At 42.6% G+C, this 26,467-nt stretch overlaps 1 protein-coding gene across 3 annotated transcripts in view; it reads right to left on the minus strand.

The window, feature by feature from the left end:
• The window catches only part of AIMP1 (aminoacyl tRNA synthetase complex interacting multifunctional protein 1), a 161,539-nt gene that overhangs the window by 115,907 nt on the left and 19,165 nt on the right, over positions 1-26,467 (minus strand). The window contains exon 2 of one of the 3 annotated variants that reach the window (XM_029596860.1): positions 15,130-15,235. The exons of the other annotated variants lie outside the window; for them this stretch is intronic. The gene's annotated coding sequence lies outside the window, so the exon portion shown is untranslated. The remainder of the gene's footprint in view (positions 1-15,129; positions 15,236-26,467) is intronic. 3 annotated transcript variants of the gene reach the window in all.

Consider the following 26,467-nt stretch of genomic DNA (forward strand, 5'->3'; position numbering starts at 1 on the left):
CAATAGCAGACGAATAAGACTTCTTTGTCTTAAGTACCAATCTCTATGGGGATATTCAGCATAGCCTTGCTGCTGAATATTCCATCTAAATTAGCCGGATATATCTATCCGGCTAATTTTTCAATATTGACCCCCAGAGGTCCTGATTTATAAAAAATATTTTGCCTATAGGAAAAACCTGTCATAAAACAAACAAAAAAAAATAATAAAAAAAAAATTGTTCACCTCTTGATATCAATTTCCACACTACATATTTAAATTGTTACAAGTAATTCTCAGCTTATATAAAATGCATGGACAAATCTATAAGCTCTATTTATATTTGCACAGCACTGTGTATGTCTGGTAGCACTACAGAAATGATAAACAGTAGAAGTAATACATTACAACTTAAATTTGCATTTCCATCACTACAGAGATTGAAAAAATATAAAAAATGAAATATACATTTAAGCTAATAACCTAGAAATATAGAATATAATGGCAGATGAAGACTGAGGGTAGAAAACCTCGAAATGGATGGAACAGAAATCAGAATGGGCTGGATAATTCTTTTCTTTTTTTCTCGTTTGGAGAAGGAGGAAGGAGGTGGGTTTTGTTTGCCATGGAGCTAACATGATATTAAGAGGTCAATATTCAGACAAAGCCAGCTAAGTAAGTTAGCCAGATAAGACTTATCTGGCTAACTTACACGGGATATTCAGCAGCTCAGCTATGACTTTTCTGGCTAAATGTAGACCTGATGGGAGCAAGTCTCGCTTATTCAGTTAATTTAACCAGATAAGTCCGAATATTGATATTTATCTGGCCAAGTTAACTGGATAAGTAGCGCTGTCCAGTTTCACCCTCTGACTATCCGCTAACTACTTAACTGGATAAGTGACATATCCGGCTTAGTGGCGACATCTGAATGTAGCTGGATATTCAGCGGCTACCACTTAGCTAGATAAGTCTTCAGCTAGAGAAGCATTTGAATATCAACCTCTATAGGGATATCATGGCATCGACTGTGCCTTCTTTTAAGCTGGGTAATAAATTCTCAAACTAATATTTTATGTCACTATCATTTTTCTTTCTCCTTTGCTGTAGACATTATATTTGTTTTACATTTTAACTTGTGCTATGCTAATAGATGCCACGACAGTTGTTTTATCCTGTTTACATATGTCTCTATTACTTTATGAGGATAATTTTACAACAGCCTGCACAGCAGTAAAGTCTGCGTGCACAGTGTAGACACAGACTTCACTGTGTATTTTCAATGTAAACTTACGTGCATAATTGGCTTTGAAAATCTCAGTTAACTGGCCAAGTACATGCACAAATTACCACGCACAAAGTGGAGCCTGATCTAAAAGTGTGCATGTAAGTCATAACTCTGCCCCAACTCCACTGTTTCTCCCTCCCCAGAACATCTCTCCTCAGCATGCATAAAAATATATGAGAAACCTTTACTTGTACTAGACCTGGGTCACTTTTAGAACAGCCATTTAGGCAGATAAAAACAGGTTTTATGCACATAAATGGCTTTAACAATTACCCTCAATATGTTTATTAAATCTGATGTTGATACACATACACCACCCTGAACTGTACAAAAATACAACAAATAAATAAATTCACAGTACAGTAGCATCGACCTGACCTTAGGAATACCACAGAATATGACCACAGCAGATAAAGATCCAGAGTCTGCACAATTTACTTTTCTGTTACAATGCCGTAGACACCAGTTAATTCTGGCTTTCCTTTCACTTCTTTGCAACTAAGGATCCTCTGTGCCTACTTTTTTTGAATGCTATTTGCTGGTTTTGCAACTATTATGAGGCTCTTCCATGCACCTACCACCATTTCTGTGAAGACATATTTTCTAATATTACTTATGAGTCTAATTCCCTTTGAACCTCTTATCCAGAGAGGTAGGATGGAATTTTTTCCATTTTGTAAAATTCATTCGTAAACAATGAATGCATGCCAATGCAATGTTAGGCAAGTTTGGCAATTTCATATTTGTAGTTAATATTTTGGTCAGGTGATTATACCTAGAAAGTGTGTGAAAGCACATATGGGTCAAATAGGTTCTTACCTGCTAATTGCCTTTCCTTGAGTCAGGCAAGTGTGATTCATCCCTCCTACCAGCAGATGGAGGCAGAAAGAAAACTGTTTTCTACTGACGTTCCTCTCTATATAGCCTGGGGCAGCAGGGAAGGCATCAGTAATCTTTTCCCCAAGCTGAAGGGTAAGGTTCCCTTGAAACTCAGAAAGAAGATACTACTCCAATGCAATTCTAGTAACAAAGGAATGAAAACAGGGACGGAGGCTATATTTCCCTCCTGGGACAAAAGTTCATATATCTTGTATTAGAACAAAAGGAATGCTTTTTTTTTTGGGCTGATACTATTTATTAGTTCCTTATGACTGACCATTTAGCAGCTGCTGCTCCTTGCTATTGATCCATCTTTTTTTTTTTTTTAACTCAGATTTTATCTTGGGGTGGGCTCTGGACTGGCCTGTCGTGACTCAAGAAAAGACAATCAGCGGGTAAGAAAATAACTGACTCTCCCTAATTGCACTTCCAAACCACTCCAGACAAGTGGGACGTACCTAAGTGGGAAGTGCCTATCTCGGGTGGCAGTAACATAGAGCTACTTCCTTTAGACCTCCGTGGCAAAGGCTATGTCCCTCCGCTCCTGGACGTCATTCTTACAATGCTTTGGGAATGTATGCAGTGATGCCCATGTAGATGCCCTGAACATTTCTGCTGTGGCTAGTAGTCTGTGCTCTACCTGAGCCCTTGTGGAGTGGCCTTTTAAGCTCATCGGTACCAGCTTTATCTTTAGTATGCACAGTGCCGCAATAGCTTCCTCAATCATTCTTGCAGAAGTTTTTGGGGCTGCTTTACCTTTATGCGGTTTTGCAAACGGCACAAAAAGTGTCAGATTTTCTGAAGTAATCTATGGCTTCTAGACATCTCATCAGAATCCGCCTTACATCTAGGAATCCTTTTTCTTACCCATGACATTCTTTCATTCCAGAGAAAGGCAGGACAATCACTTGGACTCACATGAAAATCTGACTCTACCTTTGGCAAGAAAGACGGGACTGGTCTAATTGAGATCTTCTGTCTAGAAAAGGAAAGATAACAGTCCCAGAAGGACAGTGGCTGAGATCTTTTTAGCCGAGCAAATCACTATCAACAGTACCGGCTTTAAAGATTAAATCCTTTACAGAAGTCCTCTTAAGGGGTTTGAATGGTACCATGATAATGTTTTCAGGACCAAGTTCAAGTCTCATGGCAGGCCTATCGGTGTCAGTGATGGACAAATGCAATTTGCCCTTTTCAGGAAATGAACTATATCTGAGTGTGATGCTAAGGGGATCCCCTAAGCTGCCTCCTATAGCATGCTACAGCGGCTATTTGAACCCTTTGGGGTCAATTTTAAAAGAGTTGCTCGCATTAAAAGGCCCATATGCGAGAGTATCTGGGCCGAGCATGAGCAACTCGTATTTTAAAAGCTGCAAATTACGTGCGAATGTGCGCGTGCATGGGCGACCAAACATGTGGGAAAAAGGGCCAGAGTCAGGGCATTCCGGGGTGGGGACAACATTTATGCACATAAATCTGTACTTTTAATTTGGTGGCTGCAGCGTGCATCAGGTTATTAGCTGTGCATATTTACTTCTGCTCCTGATGAGGTATAAATATGCATAAATCTCTTTTTAGGCCCACAACAACTGGGTGAGAGGTTTGGATAGACTGGAGGGAGTGCAGGCTGAAGAACCAGAGGGTCTAGATGGGCAAACATGTGAACTAACTGGCAAAACTGGGAAAGTCCTTCACCTGAGTATGTTTTAAAATCTGCTTGCCTGCGTGCGTTAAAGCCAACAAAGTCCTAAGGAAGATATACAAACTACGTTTGCTCATTTAACCACTTAAAATTTGGAGCACATATATATGTGCAATGAGTGTATTTTATAGGGTATGTGTGCAATTGCAAGCATGATTTAAAATTTCTGTGCTCGTACACCCACGCACTTGTTTTAAAGTTACTACCCCTTTGAGTTCACTGCTCGGCATTTGTCTAAGTCATCCTAGAGGAACTGTAAGACAAACGCAATTTGCGCATTCCTCAGTCTCAGCTTTTAGTTCTTACACGATTCTTCGAAGATTTTCCAGATTCTGGTGTATGTTAGTGAGGGGTAAATCTTTCTTGCTTTCAGGGGGGTTAACACTACCTGGCTTGAATACTCCCTTCTATTAAGTTTCCTCCTTTCAAGAGCCATGCTGTAAGACAAAATTGTGCTAGGTCCCCCATGGGCACAGGTCCCTGGAGTAGTAGCCCCTTTTTCTGAGTGATTTTGAGAGGTTCTATTCTCATGAGTCTGACCAGATCCACAAGGCATGGACATCTCGCCCAATCTGGGGCTATTAGAATGATCAACCCTCAATGATCCACAATCCTCTTTCCCTACCATTGGCCAAGATGGGAACACACAGAGTAGTGCATTGGCTACATTTATGCAAGTGTATCTATACCGTTGGATCTCCATGCCTTTCTTTGGCTGAAAAACTGCTTTGCCTTGTTGTTCCTGTATGTTGCCATTTGGTACTACTGTACCAAATGGCAACATTTGGTACAGTAGTACGGCCAGTTCCCACTCTTCCGGATCCAGTAACTGGTAACTTAGGAAGTCTGCCTACTGATTGAATGTTCCTGCTGTGTGGGCTGCTGATACGTCTATCAGATATTCCTCTGCCCATCTTATGAGGCATTCTGCTTCCATTGCCACTTGCTGGATTCTTGTTCCTCCTTGTCTGTTGACACAGACTATTGCCGAAGCATTGTTTAAATATATATAATCTGCTTGCTCAGGTTTCCAGTTGTTTCATCAAGAAAGTCTCTTCCATGCTCGACCATCTACTTTGTGCTACTTCTTCTTTGCAATGTGCTCCCCATCCTATTCTGCTTGCACCTGTGTTCACCTTCTCTGCCTGAGGAGGTTCTAAATTGATTCCCCTTACCAGACTGACCATGAATAACCACCATTCTAGGCTCTCCCTGGAATACCTTGACAACAGTACCATCTTGAACAGTTCCTGACTCTGTGGTGACCATCTGGACAACATGTTCCTTTGTAGAGGGTGCAAGCAGACCCTTGCCCAGGGAACTACTTTGATCATTGCCATCGTTGAGCCTAGGAGTTGGAGATGGTTGTATGCTCGTGGGGAAGCTGAAGTCCATATGGTTCTTATCTGGGCTTGCAGTTTGCGGATTCTTTTGTCTGTTAAGAATACCCTCCCCTTCCTTGTATCGAATTGGACTCCAAAGGAGGTCAACAGCTGTGATGGTTCCTGCTGACGTTTGTCCTTGTTTACTATACATCCTAACCTATCCAGTGTTTGGATAACTCTGGCAGTTGCCTAGCACCCCCTCTTGTAAGAAGTCAGCTCTTATCAGCTAGTCGTCTAGATATGGATATATTCTTATTCCATCTCTGTACAGTGTAGCTGCTACTATTACTACTCTTATCTTCACAAATGTTCTGGGAGCCATGATTAGTCTAAAGGGTAGAGCTTGGAACTGGTAATGATTTCTCAATATTGTAAAGCGGAAGTAACGATGATGCAGATTCCTGATGGAGATAGGTTTCTGACAGATCTAGGACCATCAAAAAAACACTCTCCTTTTCTTACTGCCATGATCACTGTTCTTCATGACTCCATCCAAAAGTGGGATACCTGCAATGACTGGCTGAAATGTTCCTTCTTTCTTTGGGATGATAAATATATCGAGTACCTGCCTTTCCCTCTTTCCTTTGTTGGGATTGGTACTACCACATGGAGATAAACAATCTGTCGTTGATTGTACTGCCTCCTGTTTGTGAGATCTGCATGGGGATAGAATGAAAGTGTTCTTTACTGGGCTTTTAGTTCTAAGACATATCCCCATTGGATCACTTCTAAAACCCACTGGTCCCCGGTAATACAAATCCACTTCTCATAATAATGCTGTAACCTTCCTCCTACTAGTGGAACAGAAGAGTGGTCATATCCATCGTCACTGGGGGCCTTTGTTGCTGTATGTCTCTGTGTGTCCTCATCCACACTGCTGTGCCTGATCCCTTGAAAGGGCTGTATTCTGCCCACTGACCTGAATCTCTGAGAGCTGAAAGACCTGCTTGGCCTATATTGTCTATAATCTCTAGGATGAGATCTGCCAGTACCTCCTCTGGAACTCATCCTGGCTTTATCCTCTGCCAGCCTTTGGGGCTTAGACTCCCTTAGGTCTTTCACCATTTTCTCTAGCTCTTCTCCAAATAAGAGCCTATTTTTAAATGGAAGTTTGCTTAATATGGCCTTAGAGACTGAATCTGCTGCCCAGTTTCTTAGTCATTGCAGATGCTTAGCCATAACTGGTATTGTCATTTATCTGACTGCTGCCTTGACTAGACTGTATAGAGAATCTGCTATGAAGATTGCCGCTGACTCTAAATACAAGGTCTCAGCCCCATTGAATTGTGATGTTTCCGATTCTACATTCCAACAGGACCGCTGCATCCACCTAACTGGTGCCCGTGCTACATATCCCCCACAAATAGCTGCATAGAGTGAGAGGCCGGCTACTTCAAAGGATACTTTAAGTGCGGACTCTACCTTCCTGTTCCGTGGGTTCCTCAGCATCCCCCCCCCCCCCCTTCCACTGGGTTTGTGGTTCTCTTTGCTATGGCTGCTTCTGATGTATTTACTCTAGACAGTATGAACAGCTAATCCCACTGTTGCTGCTGTACTGGATACAGCCTTTCTATAGGCCTCCTGTACTTAAATGTTGCAGCAGGGTGCTCCCACTGTCTTTGAGCATGTCTAATATAGTACTTTGTACTGGGAAGGCCTTAGCTAGCTTCCTAATGCCTGTCAGGATTGGGTCCCCTTTTGGCCCTTCTTGCTTTGGCTGATCGTCCTCCAGCTTCAAACACTAGGACACCTTGGAGATCAATGGCTTCAGTTCTTTTTTACTAAACAGTCTGACAATTGCAACCGCTGCAGGTTCAATTAATTCCCCTTCTTTTTCATTCGGAGAATCCCCCAAGGATTTCTTCTCTTCCTTATCAGGCTGGGGACCTTCCTCCTGAGGCCACAGTCTGTCTAGTCCTAATCTAGGTCTCTTGTACATTTGGAGCCTTTCCTTTGGAAGCGTTTTGCCGCTGGTTTGATCCCATTTCTTTCTACTCATGTCTGTAAAATGCCTTATGCATTGCCATTACAAAGTTGGCTGTAAATTCCTGTTCCTCCTCCTCTAGGCCCCTTACTTCCTTTTCCTCCTGGGGATTTGCCAGGAAGGGCTCAGAAGCATTCTCCTGATCCAGCAGCACCTGGAACGCCATCTCCAAGAAGCCCTGCTGATCTGAAGGAGCTACTCTGTTTGCAGCTGTTTCCCCCACCCAGCACTGTGTTTAAATCTGCCGCATCATAGCTCCTGCAAAAGGAATGAACCTCGCTGCTGATACGGTGGGTCCTGCACCTCCCACACTTCTTCCTGCACTCCATATACCTGCGATCCAGGGGAGAGGGGAGGGTGTCCTAACAGGCTAGGTTGGCTGAGCCACTGCTGCGACCGTGGCCTGTTAGTTGCTGCCGTGGCTTCTTTTTCACCATTTTTTCCCTTAAGTTTCTTAAAGGGGGAGCTGTGAAGCCATATCACAGGAGGGACACACAAGGATCTGAAGTCCTGATTGCTCTTGGAGGGGGGAGAACGAGGAAGAAACAGTCCCCTTGTTTTGGCCATCATCCTAGGTAGCAGCCCCCAGCTCGGCCAAGGCTAGCAACAGGGAAAACAGTCTACCTGTGAGACAACTGTAGCAGAACCCCAGAAATCACTCTGCACCACTTTCTTGCAGGAGGCAGAGAACTACTGACACCTTCCCTGCTGCATCGGGCTGTATAGGGAGGGATGTCAGTATACAACTGTTTGCCTTCTGCTTCTATCTACTGGTAGGAGGGACGAATCCTATTCTCTGGGCTGGTCTGGCAGGATGAGGAAATGTTTTTTTTTTTAAACTGATTTGTAAACAGGAAGGTAAATTCACATGTATGATAATCCAAGGCAAAAATCAAGTTCAAAATTCACCTAGCTGATTAGGCAGATTGCATCAAAACTCAAACTAAAATTCTTATTTAATTCTTAAAACATCTCAAACCTTTGCTCGGCACCAATACTTTAGAAGTGTGCTTCAGGCTCTTCTGTTTGCATGTTTCGACCATTGCAATGCACTCTATTTAGGAATTACACTAATTACATTTCGACCATTACTGGTTGTCCAAAATACATTCTCTCGTCTATTGACATATACAAATAAAAGAGAACATATCACCCAAGTTTTACATAACCTTCAAAATTACTCATAGTATCACATATTCAATACAAAGCAATTAATACAATTCACAAGCTTAAAAGTCCCGAACAACCATGCGACAGTGCATTATTGAAAATGTATGTTCCAACCAGGCTGATTTGATTAATCACACGCTAGACTTTTCACCGTACCAGCCTTAAAATTGGTGCATCTTTCCGAGGCAAGAGAACGCGCCTTTTTGGTTGCCGCTCCTACTTTGTGGAACTCCTTGCCTTAATGCTCAGGAACATTGCCTGTCCTAAAACATTCAAGAAGATGTAAAAAAGCTATCGTTTTAAACTGACGTTTAATCTTAAATGTAACAAAGGCCGAAACTGACTGCCCTCCATCTTAAGCTACTGCTGGTCCTGTTGACTGATCTCATTCTTAGTGCTCTTAGTTTATTTTATGATGCTTATTTGTTTGTGTTTCAGTCATTTTATGATGTATTTTATGACTTATTTATTATTGTTGTATTCATTTTTACTGTGGCTGATTTGAATGTTTTGCTGTAAACCACCTTGAATTTACTGGCTAGGTGTCATACATTTTTTTAAAATAAATTAATAAATAGAAACTGTTCTGAAAGAGTACAAGTCATATACAGAAGGCTAGTATGAAAATGTGAGAGAACACTGTCTGAACAAGCTCTAGTTTAGGAGCCCTAATACATAAACAAATTAATATTTTTGTCACCACACATTATAGACACAAGCAACTATATAGTTTTAAAACTGTGGTTTTCAACATTTTTAGACCCAGGATCCACTTTTAGATTTTTATAATAGGGCCCACTCAAATATTTTAGTGCCCATGATTACTTCTGGGGGAATTCTGTGCTACTGTGGATTGCAGAATTTCCTTTTTCTGTGCAGGTTATGGAGCAGGTCCCTGTGAGCCATGAGTGGAGCCCATCCCGCTCACGGCGAAAATGGTGAAGGCCCTGGTGAGGGTGAGAGTCTATGTGTAGGGGTGTGTATGCATGTGAGAGAGAACATTCCTGAGGATGCCTGGATGTGTATGCCAGATGGAGGGAGCCTATGTGAAGAGATTGTGAAGGTTTGTGCATATCTGTGAGAGATTGGGAACTGGTGTGTGTGAAAAAGAGGTTGTGTGTATGTAAGGGAGTGAGCCTGTGTGAAGATGAGAGAGAGACACACACAGACAGTGTGCAGGGTTGAGAGAGAGAGAGAGAGAGAGAGAGAGATAAGTAGCCTATGTGAGGGTATATGCATGAGAAAGGGAGCCTGTGTGGGTGTGTGCACACAAGAGAGATAGAAAGCCTGTATGAGGGGGATGTGTGTGCGTGCGAGAGAGAGCCTGTATGAGGGGGATATGTGTGTGCGCGAGAAATAGAGATCCTGTATGAGGGGGGATGTGCGTGCGCGCGAGAGATAGAGAGCCTGTATGAGGGGATGTGTGAGTGCGAGAGAGATAGAGAGCCTGCATGAGGGGATGGGTGAGTGCGAGAGATAGAGAGCCTGCATGAGGGGATATGTGTTTACGAGAGAGACGGAGCCTGTGTGTGTGCATGTGTGTGTGAGAGGGATATATGGATAGAGGGAGCCAGTGTGAGGGGCAGTACTGAGAGAGGGGTAAAACTCTGTGAGTGGAGATAGAGTGGAAGGGATTGAGCCTAGATGGTGAGCGGAGAGATAGTGGAGGGTGGAGGATTTGGGGCCTGAGAGGGCAAAGTTAAAGAACACTGGCCAAAGGAGTAGGGAGCGAAGGTACTGCTAAGGAAATTCTGCTCAAAATATTTAACACACTGCATCTTTAAGTAATAACTTTTTTCTGTCATACCTTTTAAATTAATTACTTAAAGACTGTCATGTATATTGTGTTATTTTGACCAATATAAAAGTATGCAGAATTTTACGTTTTTGTGCACAGAATTTTACATTTTTGTGTGCCAAATTCCCCCAGGAGTACCCATGATATAACCCATGCTAGGTCAGACTGTGACCCAGATGTGGATCGCAACTCACCAGTTGAAAACAAATTTAAAAAAAAAATGTAATTTTAAAAGTTGTTAGTGCAATGCTGGACTATATTTATTTATTTAAAACATTGGTTTCCTGCATTTTCTTGCACTGGGTACTCAAAGCGGCTTGGGCTTAACAATTATTTATTTTTTAAGATTACATAATAGATAGTTAACTATTTCAGGAAGCTTAGTTCTCCGGCCGATGGCAGTGGCCGGACAACACTCCCCTTTGGCTCTGCAGTCCCAAAGCCTATGGGCAGCAGGTTGAGAAGCAGCAGTCTTCTTTCTTGCAGGGATAGGGGGAAGCAAGAGCCTACTCACTTCTCCTTCTATTGATGGATGAGGTCAGACTAGAATAGGCTACAATGAAAATACGTCTCCCACATTTGCTGAAGTAACTTCACTGCTCCAGTGGAAAAGCAGATTTGCAAAAAAAGGCGGGGAAATGAAAATGTGGAGCTGCCAGGTCTGGAGAGTGGACTAAAGAAATAGGATCCTTACTTTCAAGATCATCGTTACCACAATCCACTGTGCAAGACGGTCAAGGTTTTTAAATCTTTGTGAACAAAATGCGAAAAGATCTAGAAAAGGCATTACACCTTGGGTTATATCGGCAAGTGGGTGACACATCTTTCCAGGACCGACTCTAGGCCAAATGGCACCCTGGATGAAAACTGTCAACGGCATCCCCTCCCCCAGTCCCTGGCGTGGATTAGCAGGGGCAGAGATGCACACAAGCAGGACTGGTGCAAGAGTATTAAACCCCCTAGGCGAAGCTTACAACCTTGCTCCCTCCCTCCCATAGCCCTCTCCACATACAATTAAAAATTACGCATTTATAACAGATTTTACATGAAAAAAAAAGGACAGACATTCAAAGTAGAGACTTCTGAAACAAAAATACCACTTATAACATGTACAGGAGTATCCTAGTGGTAGGAGAAGCAGGCTGAGAACCAGGGAAGCCAGGATTCAAATCCTACTGCTTCTCTTTGTGTCCTTGTGGGCAAGCCACTTCACCTCCCTTTGCCTCATGCACAAACCTAGGGTCTCACTTACCGGCATGTTATAAAACCGGCACGTCCATGTTTGCGCGACGGGAACCGCACGCACATGGACGTGCACACACTTCTTTTAAAATGTACCCGATAACTTTGTCACAGTGGCTGACAGCACTGAGTGGGACAATTGATCCTTATCTGTCTTCTTTGTTACTCTGTGACTGTGTTCCTTAAAGTATATCCCCAGCTTCTGTTTTTGTTTCACTTAATTGTGGTGGTGTTATACAGAATTGTAACCTACTTTGATGCTTCAGGGAATAGCAGGATATCAAATTGTTATAAATGAGTAAACGGAATTACTGTTGCAATATAGTAAACCTCCCATAGTAGAACAGCACTAACTGCTAACACTCAAAATGCCTCATGGCAAATATTACATGGCAAATATTACATGGCAAATATTACACTTGGCCCTAAAACATCAATACAACTATTAGATAAAGAGAACAAGCCACTACACAGAAATTGCACACTGGTGGAATTGGTCACACATGCAAATCTCACTATTAAGCATAAATGCAAATACTGAACTGGAAACTGCAACAATCCAGTCCTGTATGCTGTGCAATAATGGAAAAACAGAAACATCACTTTCTCAAAAATCAACGAACAATAAAATCATAATAAAACCACATTCATAAAAATATTTAAAAACAGCTGACTCAAAAATTCTTTAAAATATCCCAATAAAATATTTTAAAACAGATATTTCTTCTCTCTCACACATGCTTGCACATATGCTCCACACACACAAACATACATGCATAGACATGCTCTCATATACACACTTGTAAAATCCCTTTATCTTATGGTGTCCTGGGTGACTGCCCAGCTTGCCCTATCTAAAGGCTGGCATTGCCTCTTTCCATAATGGAAAATACATACTAGAAGGAATATTACAAACTAATGCTGTTTGATTTTTTTTTTCTTATCTAAGGCAGTAATTCTCCCTGAATTATACAATGATTCATGCAAAAGTTGAGGTTCCAAGGTAACAGTGCACACTGTGTGCAAAAAAGGTTAGATTAAGCCACCTACAGGTAAAGGGTGACAATATAAAGGGGAAAAATAGAGTTAGTCTTGATTTTATCCTAATACATTCATGGAGATGTACTCCTGTTCTTCTTAGGGAAATCAAAACTACAATTCTATGCATACGCTGGGGCAAAATCAAGAATGGCTCAGTCTGTTTCCTCAGAATGGACTACAGGTAGTCATCCTACCTATAGTCCATTCTGAGGACACAAGAACTCTGAACTCTGTCAGATTTCAGCAATGTTTACCATTATTCAGAGGTGGTGCAAGGGTATGAGGTATCTTTGGCTGTTTGTCTGTCTTGCGTCCCTGCCCCATTACCTACTGACAGCAAGCCTTGGGCTTCTCATTTTCTTTGGCCACCAGCGAGATGGGCTCCACCAGATGTCCTGTACTCTTTCTTTTCTTCAGCCGCCAGCAGGATGGGTTCTGCTGGCAGCCCCACCAAGCCTCTCACTCTTTTTCCACTGTCAATGGGCTCTGCCAGTGGCTCCAGTCTCCATCCCTATTTTTCTTCTCTCTCTGGTGGGAAGGGCTCCTCCAGCGGCTTGCACTGACAGGATTTTACTGCCCTTAAGATTTGGTGCTCTAAGTGACTGCCTAGTGGAAGCACTGACGCAGCCATTATTTTATAGTCCTCTATCAATGCAAGCCACGTGGCTCATCTGTTTTTACGATTGTTTGAGCAGATATCTGTTTTAAAAATACATTTTAGGACCTGCTTTACATACAGCAAGGTATATTTAATGATGTACTAGAGGGGGCTCTTGGAAGCTCTTGGGAGCCCCTCGTTATTTTATGACAACAAAGTAGAGCTGAGCTGGCAAGAGCCCCTCAATAAGAAAATGCCAGCGCAATGCTGAGTATGCTGCTTCAGGTTTGTGAATGGAATAAAATATCCCATTGTGACTAAACAACAGAGGACAGAATGCATTGGCTGGTACATCCGTTTTTTAGGAGGAGGTATCTTATGTGGGTTTTTTAAATTATTTATGTCTGTTTTGTTTTATTATATCTTATGATGTGTGTATATCTGTTACCTGTCAAGTGCTTAGGATCGTGCGGGCCAGAAATTTTATAAATAAATGCAAAAAATATTAAATCATAGCATCTTTGATATAATACCTTAGTATGTCGATTTCTCTTCCAAATTTTTGGGTGGAGTTGGGGAGGGTGGCATTATGTGTTTATGAGTTTGAAAAAGACCCATATAGAAACATAGATATAACGGCAGAAAAAGACCAAATCGGCCCATCTAGTCTGCCCATTTGTTTTCCCATACTTATCTGTTTCATCAACCACCAAGTTCAGGGCCCTTGTTGGTAACTGTTTGATTCAAATTTCCTGCCATCCCCTGCCATTGATGCAGAGGGTAATGTTGGAGTTGCATCAAAGGTGAGCATAAGGCTTAATGGTTAAGGGTAGAAACCACCGCATCAAGCAAGTTACCCCGATGCTTGATTACCCAGACTGCACAGATCAATGCCTTGTTGGATGTTGTCTGAATGTAAACCCTGGGGCTCTATGAAAAATTAACCAGTTCCAGACTGAGTGCAGTCTGGTCAGCACCTGCAGAATCCACTTACAGCCTAGTTTCAAACCAATACATGTTTAGATTGTGAGTAATCAATGACTAACTGAAGCATCTATAAAAGATAAACGTAGAAAGCTAAGCACATTGCTTGTGTAGCATATACACATTTAAAATGTAGTGCATTTTTAAACTTACTTTATCATTAAAACACAGATATTCTAACGCACCTGTTATCAATCTGTGGAGCAATGGCATATGGCATATTGTGTGCAGCTTTAGTTACCCTGCCTCAAAACTAAGCAAAGGTGAGGTGAAGGGTGACAAAAAAAACAAAAAACCAACCAAGGCTAAACAGGTGAAGCTCTTCAGCTTGGAGAAGACAGGAAGTAATGGAGGTTTATAAAATCATGAGTGGTGTACAAGTTGACAGGGAATGCTTATTTACTCTTTCCAATAGTACTAAGACTAGGGAACACTCCATAAAACTAACTAGTAGCAAGTTTAAAACAAATTCCAGAAAGCATGTTTTCAGTCCATACATAATAAAACAATGTCAGAGAATCTGGTCAAGTCTAGCAATTTCACTGAGTTAAAAAATGTTTTTAAGATACATTTCTAGAGGACAGAAACTTATCTGCATAGCCTTAGGTGTCTCCACCTCCTGCTTCTGGACATGTGCAACATGCAATGGAATGGGATTTCCTATTTGGAATCCGACGGGTACTCCAAATGACCTGGACTGGGCTGCCGTTGGAAAGATTATGTGAGCCTCAATGGATCACTGGCCTGACCCCAGCTTGGCACTTTTATGTTTTTATGCAAACTACTTTCCCTCACTAATCCTGTGCCTCCCTCAGCGTTAACAGAACCACGAAGCAAGCAATACTGCACACACATTAACCTTAGAGGCATTGTTACCCCAGGCATTAACTGCTGTCTTAGCATCTTCCGTGGAATGCCTCTTAAAAGGGTTATTTAAATGTAGAAACACAGAAAGAGGGGACAACCTAATTCTTAACACACCAAATCTGTGTCAAGTGCTGATTGCCCTAACATCCCCATTCAGAATTGTACAAATATTTTTAAAAGCATGAAAACAAAAGCTGTGCTTCAGGACTGACCCTTATCTGGAAGGGTCCACAGGAACTGTGCTATCTGGTGAGGCGCATACAAGTATCCCAGCAGCTGACACCGAGCTCCCATTTTATGAAAGGTTTTTCACCACAGCTGCAGAATGGAGGGAAAATTTGAGATAAAAAAAAAAGACCTCAGAGAGTCTGCAGTGATCATTGTCCGTATCCTACAAAGTAGTACAGCAAGTTCTGTTAACGTAAGCAAGCCCAGGACTGAGCAATAGGCGAGAAATAATTCTGATATAAATGCATTCACGCTGCACATAGCACAAAGTGGCAGCCTTGGGAAACAGTAACAGAAAAATGTTGCTTCTTCAGAGATAAGAACAAACATAGATTGGATACCATGTTAGTCCACTTGAATAAATGGAAATTAAGGTTAAGAAAGAAAAAAATAACATAGGGCGATACCTTTTTATTGAACTAACAACACATTTCTTCAATAGCTTTCAGGAGTTTACACTCCTTACTTCACAATGTCATCTTTTGCTCATTCTGCTCGGATATCTGGAAGAGTGTATAAATACTCAAACACTAGTCAAGAAATGTAGTTAGCCCATAATCGCCTTATATTATTTTTTTTTGTTAACCTCGACTTCCGTGCATTGTGGAGACAAAAATATTGCTCATTAGGAGAAAGTCATATTTGGCTGCATGTGCAGACATAGTGCTTACAAGTGATCATCAGGCACCTTGTTGGCCAGTAAGGCACATGCTTGGCAAATTGTCTAGAAGTAGAGGTGCACAGTCGTATGTAGCCATGACTCTGCCTTCCTAGTGCACGAAGATCTTGGTATCAGCTTGTGCATCTGATAAACCCTTCTTATTGCTCCACTTACGGTCACCTAGATCTGAACCCAGCACCAAACACTGAATCCTTATTTCGCATGTGAGCCTAAGAAAACAACATATGAAGTAGAGAACTAAGGACTCCACATTATTGTTACTTTCCCAATCTAAATTCTTTTTATCTGCAATAAGTAATTTGGCTGGGCTTTGTATGAATTACTGCAGAAAGTGGACTTAGCACACTACAACCATACAAACAAGATGAACAGGTGCAACCGACAGGTGTAGTGTACAAGCCAAAGAACATCAACTGCAGCAACACCCATTCTCACAGAACTGTTTCCACAGGCATACACACTCACAGAGATCCAAGAACAGCCAGGCCAAGTTCCGTCCCACCCCTGGCATTCAACAGCAACTCCTCATTTGCGATAACACCAACTGTACCCTCTCGAAATCATAATTAAGACTCTCCACCTTTCTAATTATGTATTGTCAGACATGTCAGACAAACAGTAAAAAAAAAAAAAAAAAAAAAAATGTTCTTACCTCATAATTTTCTTTCCTTGAGTCCTGCTAGACCAGTCGATTACACTTGGGATTTCCCCATTTCCTCAGCTGCCACAGAAAGGAGGTCACAACCCCTTCATAACTTTACTCTTAGTCATAAAGGGGGAGTGGTCACAGGCCCTTGCCAGTAGCCTTCCACTAAAACAACTGGACAAGGGCATTCCTCTATAATTTTTTTGGTTTTGCCTCTCTCCCTTTTTTTTCTTCTTTTCTTGGCCCATGAGTCCAATCCCACACCCCTTAAGGAAGGGTGAAGAAAGACTCACTGTCTTGCTTAACTCAATTTATGGCACCTGAATTCCCAGGTGGGGTCTGGATTGGTCTAGAGGGACTCGAGGAAAGAAAATTATCAGGTAAGAACATTTTGCCTTCCTTTTCCTCCTGTTAGACCAGCCCATTACACTTGGGCGATATAAAAGCTACCCTCTAGTCTGGGTGGGAGGAAGGCAGGGCTGCCTTAAGAACCTCATACGTAAAGGCCGTTTCCTCCTTCATCTGTATGTCCAGCCTATAGTGCTTGGAAAATGAGTGCAGGGATGACCATGTAGCGAACCTACAGATTTCACCTGGGGAGACAGACAATGCTTCTGCCCAGGACGATGCCTGCACTCTCAGAGTGTGTATGAAGCACCACTGGGGCTTGATCACAGTTGAGTATATAAGCCGAAGAGATGGCTTCTTTGATCCATCTAGCTATCATGGCCTTAGAGGCTGATGCTCCTTTTCATGATCTGCCAAAAAGTATGAACAATCTATTCAATTTCCCGAAGGTACTCATCACCTTGAAGTATCTCAATATCTCACGATGCATATCCAGTAGGTTTAAGCTATCTTCCTTCCCTCTACATTCCTTACTCCTGAATGCTGCCAGAAACACCACCTGAATCAGGTGGCAGGGAGGCAACATCTTCAGAAGGAATGAGAGCACCTGCTTAAAGGTGACTAAGTGAGGTGAAATTACAAAGTAGACTTTTCTACATGAGAGCACCTGCAACTCCAAAATACATCTGGTGGAGCAGATTGCTACCAGGAAAGTAGTCAATACCAGATCCTTAAGAGAAGCTTGCTTTAAGGGCTCAAAGGGTGCTCTTACTAATGCTCTAAGGACCAGCTTAAGATCCCACTGGGGAAACATCGGTCTGAAGGGTGGCTGTATATGCTTCACCTCCTTTAAGAAGCATGCCATGTCTGGGTGTGAGGGTTACCTGGGTGCCTTTAATGCTCCCCCTGTAGCAGGGTATGGCTGCCACCTGCACCCTCAATGAATTGAGTCTAAGCCCTTGTGCAAGCACCTCTGCAGGAAGACTAGGACTCACAGAATGCCCAACCTCAGTGGAGAAGTCCTATTCTCCTGGCAGAAAAGCCTTCACAATCTAGCACAGGCTAGCGAGACTGAGGTTTTACGTGCCTTCAGAATGGTTGCCACTACCACCTGGGTGTATCCTCTGCTCTGCAGCCATGCCCATGCCACAGTAAACCCTGATTTCTAGGGAGATGCAGAGGGTCCCCACAAGAAGCCTTATCAGGTCTGTGTACCATGGTCTCCTTGACCAAACTGGGGTTATTATCATCATCTTTGAGGGGGTGATCCTTGATCTTTTTTTTTTATAATCGCTTTGCCTATTAGGGGCCAAGGTAGGAACGCATAAAGAATTCGAACCTTGGGTCAAGGTTGGATTAAGGCATCTATCCTATTTCTTTTCGCTGGCTGAAAAAGCTGCCTGCTTTGGCACTGGCTTGAGTCCACCACTGTTTGCCCTCATTGCTCCTCTATCCTCTAGAATGCCTCTCTGCCAAGTTTCCATGCTCCTGGGTCCAGGCTGCTCCTGCTGAGAAAGTCTGCTTGCATCTGATGAATGGGACGCTGTTCTTAAAAGCTCATGCCTCAATAAATTGGTTACTCTATAAGGTGCCACCTGCCTCATTTCTGCACATTTTTTTCTTCCCACAACGTGGTATGCTAACAACTGGGATAGGCTCTTCTCTGACCAATGGAATATTTCCATTCACATCTTCTGCAAGTTGGGGGTTGTGCGGGCACCCCTGCTTGTTCATGTATGCCACTACTGCGGCGCTGTGAGAGGACTCAGACTGCTTTCCCTTCTATTCTTGGCCAGAGGGCCTGATATGTCAATCTGATGCCCTCAACTCAATCTGCTTATTGGTCAAAGAGCTTGCTATTCTGTCCACCTACCTTTGGCTGGTTGGTACAGGCAATGTGCTTCCTACTACCTGAGCAAATTGGCATCTGTAGTTAGTACGACTCAGATAGGTCGTTCCAAGTCTACCCCCCCTTTAAGGCTGTGTGGTGCATGGATCCAGCCACCAATCTAGGAGCTGGACCACTATAGTTGAAGCCTACTAGCTGTTCTGGGTGGGTTTTGCTCTAATGATCCAATCATCTAGATAGGGATGAACCATTATCCTCTGTTTGGGCAGGTCTGCTGATACTACTGCTGCGGCAGTCAAAAAAGCAAATGGAATGTTAGGAATTATTAGGAAGGAATGGTGAATAAAACGGAAAATATCATAATGCCTCTATATCGCTCCATGAGTACTGTGTACAATTCTGGTCACCGCATCTCAAAAAAGATTTAGTTGTGCTGGAGAAGGTACAGAGAAGGGTGTGCAAAATGATAAAGGGGATGGAACAGCTCCCCTATGAGGAAAAGCTAGAGGGTAGAGCTGTTCAGCTTGGAGAAGAGATGGCTGAGGGGGGATATGATAGAGGTCTAGAACGGGTATATGTGAATCAATTACTTACTCTTTTGGATAATAAAAGGACTAGGGGGCACTCCATGAAGTTAGCACATAGCACATATAAAACTAATTGGAGAAAATTCTTTCACTCAACGCACAAGCAAGCTCTGGAATTTGTTACCAGAGGATGTGGTTAGTGCAATTATTGTAGCTGGGTTTAAAAAGTTTTGGATAAATTCTTGGAGAAGTCCATTAACTGCTATTAATCAAGTTGACTAAGGGAATAGTCATTGCTATTACTAGCATCAGTAGCATGAGATCTACTTAGTGTTTGGGTACTTGCCAGGTACTTGTAGCCTGGATTGGCCACTGTTGGAAACAGGATACTGGGCTGGATGGATCCTTGGTCTGACCCAGTATGGCAATATCTTATGTACTTATGTTCATGACCTTGGTAAAGGTCCTCAGGGATGTTGCAAGCCCAAAGGGCAGTGCCTGAAACTGAAAATGATGGCCTAGAACACAAAAACAAAGATGAACTTGACAGGCGGGTCTGAAAGGAATGTGGAGGTAGGCCTCTTCTAGATCCAATGATACCAGATATTCTCCTTTTCTGATTGCCAACGTGACCAAGCAGAGGGACTCCATCCTGAAATGGGGTACTCTCAAACACCTGCCGACCCCTTTCAGGTATAGGATGGACCAAAACCTTTGTAGAATCATCTTTTCTGTCTCTCTTTTGATTTGCAACACATAGGGGGAAATTATAAATAGATTTGGTATTTTGTGGAGTCACTCGTGTGCATACTCTCTCAAAATTATGTCCAGCACCCACTGGTCCGACCTAACCTTGGGCCACTCTGCATAATACAGCGACAGGCGTCTGCTTACTAGTATTACTGATGGAGGGGCCCACTGATATCATTGCAGTGAATGACTGCTCCCTGTGAAAGGGATTTACCTCACGATGCATATAAGACTACCAGCTCGGATGCTTTGCCTTTGCCCTAGCACTTGAAATGCTAAAGTCCCCACATGTTTGACCAGCTTCTGTCCTCTGGAAACCTTTGGGGCTTGACCATCCCCAAGTCCTTTACCAATTTTTTTTTTAAATCTCTAAACAATAGTCCCCTACCTGAAGGGGAGCTTACACAGGGTGTGCTTTGGTTGCCGAGTCTGCCACACAATTACAGAGCCAAAGTAGCCTCCTGGATGCTATCTCTGAGGCAACCGATCTAGAGGCTAGTCTAACCAGACCAAACATTGTTATCAGTTAAAAAGGAAACTGCCAACTTCAAGCATGCCATTCCCTGTCAGGCAGTTACCGAATCAGTGTAAAGCTGCTCAAGTAACATAAGCCCCCACAGATCGAGGCCTAGATCACCATGACTCCTGTGGAGAAGGCCTGCTTCCTGTTCTGGGGGTCCTTTAGGGCTGTACCTCCCTCTACAAGAATGTAAATTCTAGAGGCCACTGCTGACACCAGTACATCCACCTTTGGAATCCATAATAGCTTGTTCTTTTCTTCTACCTCCTCTAAAGAACCCGAAGGACTCCTATTCCACTAATACCATACACCTTAGGGCCTTAATGTAACGGAAAGGTCCTTGAGAGCTTCCTTATTTCCTGCAGGATGGGGTCACTTTCTGCTAGTCCATCCACCTTCATGCTTGAAATCTTCAAGGTTGCCTGCATGCTGGTAATTAGGGCTAAAAACTCCTCCTTTTGGAATAGCCGTACCACTGAGAAATTCTCCTCCTCTGAAGAGCACTGCCACTCCTCCTGGGAGCTCAGGGGCACACTAAGCCCTGAATCATCCACCGATCACTCCCACCTCTGGAGTCTGACATCACAGTCACTGCAGGTGAAGCTTTGATTCTAAGTATATCTCGCAAATGCTTAGAGGCCACGCTCATTCCTTCCAGGGATCTCTGATCCACTGATCTCGCAAAGGCCATGAAACCATGCTTCTGCATGGCACAGAAAGCCTTGTGCATAATCACACAAAATCTGGGAATTACCCCATAAGTTGATCTCCCGTCGGGCCTCTAGCAAAGTCAGTTGTGAAGCCCTATTCTGGGTCCATCACCCTCCTCACCGGGCTCTTCCTGGAGCCCTCTTCAACCAGCGCGGCTATTGGGTCTAGCTATCTTGGAGGCAGCCCTTCCTCTTCCCCTAAGGTCAGGGGAGCAGCTTCAGTTGCTGGCTCTTCCCCTACATGAGGGAGGTTCCAACTGGGCCCATTTGGGAAGGCTGTGTCTGGGCCTCCATCACAGACAGGGCAAAACAAGCCGGTTATATTAGGCACTATTTTATCACTGCAGGAACAGCACCCGTGGCCTCGCAGGATCTTCTTGCCTTTTTTTTGTGTGTGCAACCCTGCTCTATTGCTGTCCTGCGGGCTTGCCTCTCTCTTATTGATGCAGCATTCAGCTAACCGCAAGTTCCTTGTTCTCCCTACTTCTCACCACCTGTGGAAAATACTACTGTGGGAAGTCGGTCATAGTAGTGTTGCCTACAGCGACCTGCGAATGAATATCAGCTTCTGTTCTCTCTTGCCATTTTACTGTTTTTTTATTTTTTTTTAAAGTTTTTTCTCCACCCAGAGCTCACAGTCAATTTGCCTCACTATTTTAAGTCATAATATAAAATTGTCTTTTATTGGTATCTGTCTTCAGCTAGGTTACACAAAATATTTCCTATCTCTGAGTGGTAGAGGGGCTATGGATCTCTAGAGAATATGATCCATATTTGCTGATCTTGCCCTATTATTTCAGACTTTTGGACAAAAGTAATTCTAATCATTAAACATATTTCTAATATGCAATTACCATGTAGTAAAAAAGCAAAATTGTGGAACTAAAGAATAAACAAAGATCTCAAATTGTATTCATACATATATAAATATGTGAAGAAAGGCCATATCTATCATTCAATATAGATATACAGATAAGAACAAACAAAAATGTCAATTTTCCAAATAATGCAAATTTAAAATGTAAAGGGCCCAGTTCAGGAAGAAAACCAAAGTCCGCACATGGCCATGTTTTGGCATCAAAGCTGGCTTCAGAAGAATTTAAAAATATTAAAATAAAATGTTTAGTAGATAACTTGTCTTGGTGTTCTTAAAGAAAAATTCCAGAATGATGAAAGACTATTTCAGAATGATTATAAAGTCCTGTCTTGGATCCAGAAAATCCTTATCAAGGATCACTCACAATTCTAGCTATGGATTAAATAAACGTATGATGATGCACCTAAACAGAGTAAGTTCCATGAGCATCTAAATATCTAAAATTACATCCTCACCACTATAGGTTTGATATTTTTTAAATTTACTCCGAAGCAGGCATTTGAGACCAAAACATGGCCATGTCGAGATTTCAGTTTTATCCCTTTATATTTGGTTTTATAAATTTGTGTAATAGGGAAAGTGTTTATATTTTAGATTGTTCTTATTTATTGAACAGTTTACATTGTATGTGGGGTAATAGACAAAAGCACACACACAATAGTTTTATATCATACTAGTTCACACTTTAGCGTGTGTATGAATACAACGTGAGATCTCTTACTGTTTATTTATCCTTTAGTTCCATTGCTTTTCTAGTTTGTTTCTTTGTGTGGTGATCACAGGGCTATGAGCTGCCATACAGAGGAATCAGAGTGGAGCTAGGGATGCTGCAGAGGTGACGCGCACAGCACTTAGGGGGAAGGGAGCCCCAGTCATTGCTCAATACCAGCACCTAGTGGCTCAACTCAGAGTCCAGGTTAGCACGCTCCCTCCTCAAAAGAAACATTTCAGTAAGTACCAGTTTGTATTGTTTTGTTAGGCCTGCAGGGTTATTTTTGTAAGAATGATGAGCTGCACCCTGACTCTATGAGGCTTAGAAAGTCCATCTACCCTTGTCCACAGCTGCAGGAGACAGAGACTACTGGCAAGGGCCTGTGGTCACGCCTCCTTTTATGACCAAGAGTGAAGTCATGAAGTGGGTGTGACCTCTGTCTCTGGCAGCTGAGGCATAGGGAAAATCCCAACTATAATGGACTAACTAGCAAGAGGAAAAGGAAAAACATGTTAGACATTCTTTATCTAGAAGACTTCATTTTTGCCAAGTCTCAGGCCAGTAGTGACCTCGAGTCACTGTTATCTGAAAACTATTCAGTGAACTGAGTTTGTGATCTCAGTCCTCATACCAGTGGACGAATGCCCACCATAAAACACAGAAATATGAGCTTGCTCGCCAATGTTCCCCAAGAAAAAAAAAGATTTATTACCAACATTCTGGTCTGTACATGGACCTTTTTGAAGATTGCCCACTATCCTTTTATCAGTATTTATGTATAGCACCGTGGTTCAGAACAACACATATTAAGTCAAAAAAAGAAATCTTTACATGCTTATCAAGAGCCCAGATCTTTTCTCCTTAGCTCTGTTTCAAAAACAGTTTTTATTTTAAAACAGCAAGAGGTGGGCATGGAGAAGGTTTGGCTATTAAAGGAGCTTTGTGAAAGACCTTTAGGTTGTACATATAAAGCTGTATGATGATTTACAGGTCACATTTGTTCAGTTTGCTGATTTAATATAAAATCGCTTATACATTTTTTGTTACTGCACAGTAAAAGTGCATTATAATTTTAAAGAACATTTTCGACATTTGTCACCTCCAGGACAATCCTGTTGTATTGTCTGTCACTGTCAACACCTAAACCCAGCTGCCTGCACACTGCATTCCAACACAATTACTTCTTCCAACAGAGGGCTGATGCAAAGGCTCTGCATACCCCACCCATTACTGGAATTGCTAGTGAGAATGTAATACCATCTAATTGATATGCTGGCAGGCACTCCCTTACACAACTCCAGCAGTGCATCACAGAACCTATGATAGCAGCTTCCTTGCACAGTGCTTTTAAAGGTTGCTAATTTCAGTTCTACAAAAAAAAAAGGGCACGGTAGCTCAGTGAATCTGTGTGTCCATCCAAATAGCTTTTAAGCTATAAGACAAAAAGCAAACATCTTGTCACCTTACATCCAATGAGAACAAAAAAAATCCAAAAAACACCCCACAACCATTATTTCTTACACAGGCAAATGGATCAATCACAAACCATTGTTCTACACAGCAAAGATAGCCATTACAACATTGCTGACATCTGACATAGATGAGACCCCGTTTCCATCTCTCAGGTCCTGGCAATTGTGGCTGATCAACTTGCAGAGAATTACATCCCCTACTTGCTTTCCCTAGTGTTGGATTTCACCTGCTCCCGCCTCTTCCGGTGACATCACCAGCAGCGGGAGTGAAGAGCCGAGTGAACCCAAGTGGTGCAATACACCACGGCGCATGCATATTTGTCTTGCACACAAAGGAGTATGCTCCTTCATGCTCACACGAGTCCCACACGAATGACAAAACTAAACTTAGCATTTGAGGAAGTTCTGTAGGTATTCTGTCAGAGGCATATGTTAATTTATTTTTTAACTATTTAAAATTGTGATTTTAGGTTATTTGTTACTTTTAGATTTAATTTTTCTTTTCATGATTTAAAAAAAAAAGAAAAGTGGGGGATCCAAGATGACCACATGCTAAGGACAGTGCTCCATTGGCCTTCCCTTTGCCCTTATTTTTTCTCTATTCTTAATCAATCTTTTTACCCTTTGCAATAGGTAAGAGGAAGGGCAGGGCCAGAGCATTTCCCAATGTTTCAGCAGGTTCACCTTCACTTGGCCCAATGGACTAACATGTAACTGAGCCTAGAGTCCTTTATTGCTCCATTGAGGCATCCTTGGGCAACCAGTTGAGAAGTGTCCTTTCACTGGCAACCCCGGACCATGAGTCATCTTTCTCCTCAGCCTGGCTCCCCCGCAGGAGGTGCTGAATGGTCCAGCTCCTGTCGCACTCCGATGAACACATGCAGCCGGCAGGTCTCAGCATTGGGAGGAAATCAGCTGGGACTTCCTTTCTTCACACGACGTCTGGGACTGGTGAAACAGCTTCTACCAAGGTAATCATTGCTCCTTTGCCTAAACCCCCAAATGTCACTTTGGATATAATTTGGGAAGCTATCGCTAAATCTATCTTACCAGGTTTTACAATTTCTTTCTCAACAATGTGAACTTCCCAACACATTTTATGATGCTCAAGTCTCAATTATTAGAAATGAAATCTCAAGTGGAAACTTTGCAGGCCAAGAGGGTCACTTTGCAAAATTCAATCGATACTATTTCGGCTGGACATTTGTTTCTGCAAAATAAAATGGAAAATTTGGAAAATACTAACAGTCAATGCAATCTTAGGAATTTAAATTTTCCAAAAAACAAACAAACAAACAAAAAAACCCAAAACGCTTAATGGAAATTTTGTCCATTAAAGAAAATCTGCTTCCATCTATATCTAAAGCCTATTATCTTCCAAATGTGAAAACCTTTCCCCCAAATGATACTTTTGCAGTTGCTGGTCCCGTTGATTCTTCTCATCTCTCTTCTTTTCTTGAAAATTCAATGGAAGAAGCTGTAGTGTCTTCTACTTTACTTGTTACCTTTGCCCTGGACTCTGATCGGGACTTTATTTTGAAAATGTTTTTTTCGTAAGAGAGATATTTCTTTTCTAGGGTTAAAGATTCGTATGTTCCCAGATGTATCTTGTTGTACTTTGGACACTGAAGCGTGGGCCCTTGGTTGTTGCAAGAGATGGTACCTCCCACAGGGCTCTGCCCTGTGGGGACTTGCAGCGATAGACTAGCTCCAAGCAGAGATGGACACAGAGAAGTACAGTTTTTATTATACTGCAATGTAGATGATGACCTGAGGAACGGGTAGTGATCCCAGCCAGAAGAGGAGATGTCTGATGGCAATGCTCCGTTCTGAGGGCTGCAAGGTGGAAAAGGCAGTTCCACAGTCTCACAAGATCCCGTGAGGGAGATGGATCCAGTAGTGGTCCGCGAAGCAGGGTAGGCCGAGAACCTAGACCTAGATGGAGTGAGAGTAAATCCGCTAGTGGTCCACGTTGTGGGGTAGGCCGAGGATCTGAGAAGAGAAGTGAGACAATGCAGAGACAGAACTGGAGTGGTAGTACTCACTCTGATACTGGCAGTTGTAGAAGCAGAGATTCCCCGAGGAGCAGAGGTCCGGGATGAAAAAAGGCCCTCGAAGAGCGGGTAACTTAAGCATCCTTGCTGGTAGCAGATAATCCCGGAGGGTGTAGAGGAGCGAGGCAAGGCCCCCGAGGAGCGGGTACGTAAGTCGTCCTGGAGCACGAGTACC

The sequence above is a fragment of the Rhinatrema bivittatum genome, chromosome 1 (assembly GCF_901001135.1).
Source record: "Rhinatrema bivittatum chromosome 1, aRhiBiv1.1, whole genome shotgun sequence".
NCBI lineage: Eukaryota > Metazoa > Chordata > Amphibia > Gymnophiona > Rhinatrematidae > Rhinatrema > Rhinatrema bivittatum.